General features: G+C 38.6%; 1 protein-coding gene across 1 annotated transcript in view; it reads left to right on the top strand.

The window, feature by feature from the left end:
- Window positions 1-8,818, top strand: part of LOC138962728 (ganglioside GM2 activator-like) — a 431,559-nt gene that overhangs the window by 173,174 nt on the left and 249,567 nt on the right. The gene's annotated exons all lie outside the window — the stretch shown is intronic.

Genomic DNA, 8,818 nt, shown 5'->3' with positions numbered 1-8,818 from the left:
ATGTGACTCACGTGACTCTTGATACTCTCTAATCAAACGGCTGCCTGCAAAACAGTCCGCTGTTTCTATGTAGTTGTAGAGACATGCGACCGAAATGTCGCGGAAACTCATGAGCAGTACGTTCCTGTGCAGAGCTCGGTAGTTGGGACTGGTCGCATGACCGCACACGTGAGGTAGTAGAGAATGGAAATATTGTAGGAGATAGAGAGCATGAACGGAGAGAGTGTGTGTGTTACAGCAGCTCAGTTCAGAGCGGCCGAATAGGTTTTTTCTCCTCCCCCTAAAATACCCCATTACCCATCTCGTCCAAGCATGAAGAAAATAAAAAAATAAAAAAAATAAAAATGAAGAAAACGGGGAAATAAACATACACCAAAGGGCGACTCGTTCCTACCAGGTGACAGACCAACATTAATTCGTAACTTGTGACAACTTTAATTGTGACAAAGAACATACCAACAACACTTCAACATGATTCCAAATGCGCTCTGATGTTTTGTTATAGTTATTTAGCAGACCCGCATATCAAACTTAAATCGACACTGACTGAATGTAAAGATGTAGACACGCTTGGGTCGACGCACTAGTAAATCACGGTTACGTTCCAATTACCTACCATTCTTGTTTTTTGATTCTGAATTCTGGAACGGCAGCAGTCTTTCTGTTTTTACATTTAGTCAAGTTTTGACTAAATGTTTTAACGTAGAGGGGGAATCGAGACGAGGGTCGTGGTGTATGTGTGTCTGTCTGTCTGTGTGTCTGTGTGTGTGTGTAGAGCGATTCAGACTGCTAAACTACTAGACCGATCTTTATGAAATTTGACATGAGAGTTCCTGGGTATGATATCCCCATACGTTTTTTTCAATTTTTTGATAAATGTCTTTGATGACGTCATATCCGGCTTTTCGTGAAAGTGGAGGCGGCACTGTCACGCTCTCATTTTTCAACCAAATTGGTTGAAATTTTGGTCAAGTAATCTTCGACGAAGCCCGGACTTCGGTATTGCATTTCAGCTTGATGGCTTAAAAATTAATTAATGACTTTGGTCATTAAAAATCTGAAAATTGTAAAAAAATAAATAAATTATAAAACGATCCAAATTTACGTTCATCTTATTTTCCATCATTTCCTGATTCCAAAAACATATAAATATGTTATATTTGGATTAAAACCAAGCTCTGAAAATTAAAAATATAAAAATTATTATCAAAATTAAATTGTCCAAATCAATTTAAAAACACTTTCATCTTATTCCTTGTCGGTTCCTGATTCCAAAAACATAGATATGATATGTTTGGATTAAAAACACGCTCAGAAAGTTAAAACGAAGAGAGGTACAGAAAAGCGTGCTATCCTTCTCAGCGCAACTACCACCCCGCTCTTCTTGACAATTTCACTGCCTTTGCCGCAAGCGGTGGACTGACGATGCTACGAGTATACGCTCTTGCTTAAAAATTGCAGTGCGTTCAGTTTCATTCTGTGAGTTCGACAGCTACTTGACTAAATGTTGTATTTTCGCCTTACGCGACTTGTTTTGGATTTTTGCTCATCAGATCCAGAGGAGCCTTTGTCTATTTCCTAAAACGCTTTGATTGTTTACAATACCCAATGCATCAGATCAACTAAAAACGTCACTCCGAATTCACTCTCAGATTACTTGTCATTGGCATTTCATGAAATCCACACAAGCCTTTTAAAAAGTCTGTGAGCAAAGGAAGCGTTAAAAATAGAGGATTCCAACTGCACAGTTATTTTTTATGGGTACCATTTCATCAGGTAGGGCCTACACAGAAGCATTTTGCCAAGTAAAGATGATGCTTTAAAAAAACCCAGAGGATCCCAAATGCACTCTGCTTTCTTTGTAATTGCCATTTCTCTAGACCCAGGCAAGTGTTTGGTAAAATTCCTGTGAATAATAGTAAAAGAAAATAGTTAATGATTCCAAATGCACTCCGATTTCCGTAATAGCCATTTATGATCAAAGGCTAAAACGAGTTCATGTGTGTGTGTGTGTGTGTGTGTGTGTGTGTGTGTGTGTGTGTGTGTGTGTCAGTTATAAGGTCAAAAACAGTCAGGCTGACTGACGAACTTTTAATATCAGTTATAAGGTACATATTAAAAGTTCGTCAGCCTGACTGTTTGAATACACATTTGATTGTTTCATTCTAATGAAATGCGAAACCTTTTATGATTTTATTGGGTCGATTTTAACGCGGGACCCTTGGTTTTGTGAATTGATTTTTTGGGGGCATCTGTGTTGTAGGTTCCACTGTACAGACACTGCTTTAAGTAAAATCTATCTGTCTGTTGAATATGGTAGAAAAATGGACGGCCTTTCCAGTCATATAGCTGGTTTCAAAATAAACTGTCTCATCACAAAGATCTGCCTATTTTTTATGAATCGTAGTAAAGAGAGAGAGAGAGAGAGAGAGTGAGTGAGTGAGGGAGAGTGAGTGAGAGAGTGAAAGAGAGAGAGAAAGATAGAATGGGAGAGAGAGAGTGAGTGAGAGAGAGAGAGTGAGTGAGAGAGAGAATGAGAGAGAGAAAGAGAGTGAGTGAGAGAGAATGAGAGAGAGAGAGAGTAAGAGAGTGAGAGAGAGAGAGAATGAGAGAGAGTAAGAGAGAGAGAGAGAATGAGAGAGAGAGTGAGTGAGAGAGAGGGTGATTGAGAGAGAGAAAGAGAGAGAGAGAGTGAGTGAGAGAGAGAAAGAAAGAATGAGAGAGAGAGAGAGAGAAAGAAAGAGAGAGAAAGAGAGAATGAGAGAGAGAGAGTGAGAGAGAGAGAGAGAGAGAGAGAGAGAGAGAGAGAGAGAGAGAGAGAGGGGGGGGGAGAAAAACGAACAGAGACGAATACAGAATGACACACAGGGCATTAACATTGCAATCTTGTCCACGCGCCTCTTATAACCAGGCGCGTTTTTGATGTATCTAGCATAGCTTGCGTTCGTTCTGTTCTGTTGACTTTCTCACTTGAAAAATTGATGCTGAGCCTAATACGAGCGTGAATGGACGGGGGAGTGTTTTGTCTCTTACCTGGCTTGAACGGATCCGACGGGCTAAAGAACAGTCATTTACAACACCGGGCAAAAGGGAAGACACAATTCATTTAACGCTTTGTATAAATGTGGGGGCGCGGCCCTATGCTCCACAGGGAGCCTACAGGAATAAGTCATAAATGTGGGGGCATAAACAATTGATTTTCCACAGAAGGACATTGGCGATTTTCCCGTCTGTTTTTTTTTTATTGCTTCACGGTAGACCTATACAGACAGCCGGATAGGGACGGACTGACAGTCAGAGAGAGAGAGAGAGAGAGAGAGAGAGAGAGAGAGAGAGAGAGAGAGAGAGAGAGACAGACAGACAGACAGACAGACAGACAGACAGACAGAGACAGAGAGACAGAGACAGAAGGAGAGAGAGAGAGACAGAGAGAGAGAGAGAGAGAGAGAGAGAGAGAGAGAGAGAGAGAGGGAGAGACAGATAGACAGAAAGATTCACTGTGTGTGTGTGTGTGTGTGTGTGTGTGTGTGTGTGTGTGTGTGTGTGTGTGTGTGTGTGTGTGTGTGTGAAAAAGAAAGAAAGAAAGAGAGAGAGAGAGAGAGAAAGAGAGAGAGAGAGAGAGAGAGAGAGAGAGAGAGAGAGAGATAGAGAGAGAGATAGGGAGCGAATGAGAGAGATCGCGAGAGAGAGATCGCGAGAGAGATCGCGAGAGAGATCGCGCGAGAGAGAGAGAGAGACAAGACAAGACAAGACAAGACAAAATCTTTATTATCGAGGGTAATAGATAAGCAAGAATATTGCTTTTTTACATCCAGCCCTCGCCCTAATATAGGGTCAACAAGAACAGAAAACAATATAATCAAATAACTATCACATCAAACTTATAATACATTATATATATATACAGATATAAATTTAAAAAAAAATAAAAAAAATAAAAAAATAAAAAAAATAAAAATTGTCATGCTGCATTTTAAGTACAATTTCCAATAATAAATATGTCAATTTTTAACATATCTTAATTTAGATCTGCATATTATTATAATTTAGTTTAACATGCACATACATTTTAAATGAATTGTTGAACCATTCAGCACATGTTTAGTTGCATTATGTGCGACATATAATTTTTTTTGAAGCTGTCTGTGTTTGTTTTATGCTTAAGAAAAATAGGAAGTGAGTTCCATAGGACCGCACCTGAATATAGAAGGCTTGATTTGAAAAGGTCAATACGTGGAGTCGGTGTGATGATTTTTAGTCTGTTATAGTTCAAAATAAAATTATCACGTAATGTCTCCGGTGCATATCCTGACATCACTTTATGCATTATAACACCTTTATTATACATTAACCTTTTTTGAAATGGTAATACTTGCAAATTTGTATAATCAGATTCTGAAGGAGTGTGATTTTTTAGCATAATAAGCTTAACTGCTCTTCTGTGAAGACTGGCTAAAGGTTTCAAAGCATTAGCACTTGCACAATCCCACACAGTGGATGCATAATCAATATTTGACAAGATGTGATTGTAAAAAAAAATCTTTCGCGAGTGGAGATTCAAGAAATGTTTTATTTTTGATAACTGATATATTTTTTGGGAAGCAATCTTACAGATGTAATCAATGTGATCATGCCATGATAAATTATTATCAATCTTTACACCAAGGACTTTGTGGTGAGACACTTCTTCCAATACTTGATTTTTAATATAAAGAGGTGGAATGCTCGATAATAGATTTTGTCGTTTCTGTCTTGTGGTTATTAGCATAAATTTTGTTTTAGTATGGTTAAGAGACATATGGTTTAACTCTGACCATTTCAGGAGTGCATCAATGCTTTCTTGTAGAGTTTTTGATAAATAATTTATGGAATGGTGACTAGAATGAATAGTAGTGTCATCTGCAAACAACTCACAGTTATTATGTATGTACAGTGGTAAATCATTGACATAAATGGAGAACAATAATGGGCCTAAAACAGATCCCTGTGGGACCCCATATTTCAAAGTACTTTCATTTGAATATGATGCATTAGTAAATGTAATTTGTTTTCTATTTAAAAGAAAAGATTTAAGAATATTAATGGTGGTGCATTGCATGCCATATATTGACAATTTCCTAATGAGAAGAGAATGATCAATAACATCGAACGCCTTTGCAAAATCAACAAACAGTGCTGCAGAAAATTTGTTAGAATTTATGTTGGTTAGCCATTGATCAATTAGATTTATAAGAGCTGTATGACATGAGTGCTTTTTGCGAAAACCAGATTGTTTTGGATGGAATAAATTGTTTTTATCAAAATGTGCTAAGGCATGTTTATATATATGTTTTTCCAAGGGTTTTGAAAGTGGTGACAGGATTGAAATAGGCCTGTAATTAGAAGGATCAGAAGGATCACCTGATTTAAACAGAGGGATTACCTTAGCTTGCTTAAATGCTGTTGGAAAATAAGAAGTGGTAATGCATAAGTTGTAAATGTATGTCAAGGTGTCTGTTATTACAGGAGCAGCTATTTTCAATATTTTACTGTCTATTCTATCTACACCCCGGGTTCCTGTTTGTTTGAGATGAACAAGTGCAAAGTAAACTTCAGACACAGTCATGTGTTGTAGCGGCATTTCTGCCTCTATTCTCTTTGATTTGCAATGATCTATTAAGGTATTTAAATCATTTTCTTGTGTTCTATCAATAGGAATAACTTTTTCTCCCACTGTAGAAAAATGTAAATTAAGTTTATCAGCAGAAATGTTTTTCATGGCAGTTGGGTGTGAATTAGAACGCTTGTTTGTTAATAAATTAATGGCTTTCCAAATTGATTTTGAATCTTGTTTAGATGACACTAGTTCAGTGAAATAGTTTTTCTTTTTAGTTCTTTTTAGGGAACTTACATTATTTCTTTGCCGTTTATATCCTTCAAAATCACCCTTTGCTTTCAAATAATCCCTGTGGTTTGCAGCATCTTCTGTTTCTTGATCAAGCCACTTTGGTTTCTCAATATGTCTAACTCTGTGCGTAATTAATGGTGCATGTTTATCATAAATAGAAATAAAAATATTATACCAATGCTCCAAAGCTTTATCAGGATTCTGAAAGCTATAGACTTCAGAAAGAGGACTGTGAATTAAATCAGAGAGAAAATCATTTTTATTAAAACGCGAGAAACGACGATAAGTTACAGTTTTATGTCCAGCTTTAGGGATTTTAATACCTTTCCTTGAGAGAAAGAGAGAGAGAGAGAGAGAGAGAGAGAGAGAGAGAGAGAGAGAGAGAGAGAGAGAGATAGAGAGAGAGAGAGAAGAGAGAGAGAGAAAGAGAGAGACGAATACAGATATACGGAAACAAACAGACAGACAGATAATCCTACAGACAGCCCGACATTCAGAAGAGAGAGAGACACACGGACGGACGGACGGACGGACGGACGGACGGACGGACGGACGGACGGACGGACGGACGGACGGACGGACGGACGGACGGACGGACGGACGGACGGACGGACGGACAGGCAAATAGGTCGACCGACAGACAAACAGACAGACAGACAGACAGACAAGCCCACTTCATTTCACTCACGAGTCTTGAGAACAAACAAGCAAACGTGAACCTAAACTTGCAGGCAAAGAAATAATGTTTTTGGTTTTTTACATTTAGTCAAGTTTTGACTAAATGTATTAACATAGAGGGGGAATCGAGACGAGGGTCGTGGCGTATGTGTGTGTGTGTGTGTGTGTGTGTGTGTGTGTGTGTGTGTGTGTGTGTGTGTGTGTGCGTCAGTGTCTGTGTGTCTGTGACCGTACTGACCAATTCTCTTCAATGTCAGAAGCACCGATATCGTTTCTAAATATTATACCCACAATTTGTAACTGTTTTTTATATTTAGTCAAGTTTTGACTAAATATTTTAACATCGAGGGGGAATCGAAACGAGGGTCGTGGTGTATGTGCGTGCGTGCGTGCGTGTGTGCGTGTGTGTGTGTAGAGCGATTCAGACCAAACTACTGGACCGATCTTTATGAAATTTACATGAGAGTTCCTGGGAATGATATCCCCGGACGTTTTTTCTTTTTTTCAATAAACACCTTTGATGACGTCATATCCGGCTTTTTGTAAAAGTTGAGGCGGCACTGTCACCCTCATTTTTCAATCAAATTGATTGACATTTTGGCAAAGCAATCTTCGACGAAGGCCGGACTTCGGTATTGCATTTCAGCTTGGTGGCTTAAAAATTAATTAATGACTTTGGTCATTAAAAATCTGAAAATTGTAAAAAAATTACTTTTTTTATAAAACGATCCAAATTTACGTTCCTCTTTATCTGCGTCATTTTCTGATTCCAAAAACATATAAATATGTTATATTTGGGTTAAAAACAAGCTCTGAAAATTAAAAATATAGAAATTATGATCAAAATTAATTTGTTGAAATCAATTTAAAAACACGTTCATCTTATTCCTTGTCGGTTCCTGATTCCAAAAACATATACATATGATATGTTTGGATTAAAAACACGCTCAGAAAGTTAAAACGAAGAGTGGTACAGAAAAGCGTGCTATCCTTCTCAGCGCAACTACTACCCCGCTCTTCTTGTCAATTTCACTGCCTTTGCCATGAGCGGTAGACTGACGATGCTACGAATATACGGTCTTGCTGAAAAATTGCATTGCGTTCAGTTTCATTCTGTGAGTTCGACAGCTTGACTAAATGTTGTATTTTCGCCTTACGCGACTTGTTTAATTATTCAGGTCATATAACAAGTATATATTATAATGCCCGGTCGATTATAACGATGTTGAAGTATTGGCACTCGCCTTTGAATTCAATTGAGTTTAGTTCTGTTCTATTTTAACTATTTTGATTGAAGACAAAGACTTTGGGTTTACTTAGCTTCCTCTATCAAGCACACACCCACACCCACACACACACCCACACACACATCCACACCACACCCACACCCACACACACACACACACACACACACACACACACACACGCAAGCCAAAAATGCTACAGAAAATATAATGAATGCAGGAGGTGTAAAGGCAGTAGTTCAACTAAATACTAGAAGCGGACATATATTTACCTTTCCGTATAAAACATTAATCGTTGTGTTCAGCGCGAAACAAAAACGAACAGCGGCAATGTTCGGTTGACGCGAGCAGCACAAAACATGACTTTGTAAGCCCTAAGGTGTGACGTAGTTTTTACAGAACTTTGTTTCAAATGGGTGAAAAAACAATATTCTAATACAACGATGTTTGTTTCCAACTTTAAGTCAAGTATTGATTGAGAGTTTTAACGAGGGCGGAGGAGACCCTTGTCTCTCGAGGTACATGATCTGTGTCTGTTTGTGTGTCTGTGTGTTTGTCTGTGTGTCTGTCTGTCTGTGAACAGCATTTCTTAAAAAAATACTTAACGAATCTTTTATGAACATTGTATACATGTTTTAGGGTATTATGTTGCTTGTACCGCTGCCATCCTCCCCTTTTCTACCATTTAGTTTTGACAATTGTGGGCTACTTTTGCTAGTAGAACTATATGTTATGTCACACAGCTTTCAAAACTGGTTACAGAAAGGGTGCGTCTTCTCCTTCAGCGTTCCAGAATTTTCTGGTTACGTGTGAGCTCGTTTGCCCATTTGGGTTCCCCACACTATACTCTGAGAGCATAGTCACTGGCTTCACTCCGCTTTCGGTGAGTAGGCATGCTGGGTATTTTCGTGTTTCCATAACCCAACGAACTCTGACATGGATTACAGGATCTTTTCCGACCGTGCGCACTGGGTCTTGTGCTTGCGTGTACACACGAATGGGGTTAAGT

Source organism: Littorina saxatilis, linkage group LG3, assembly GCF_037325665.1.
Source record: "Littorina saxatilis isolate snail1 linkage group LG3, US_GU_Lsax_2.0, whole genome shotgun sequence".
Classification (NCBI taxonomy): Eukaryota; Metazoa; Mollusca; class Gastropoda; order Littorinimorpha; family Littorinidae; genus Littorina; species Littorina saxatilis.
Note: the sequence above shows the minus strand (reverse complement) of the source record. Positions and strands in the feature narration are given on the sequence as shown.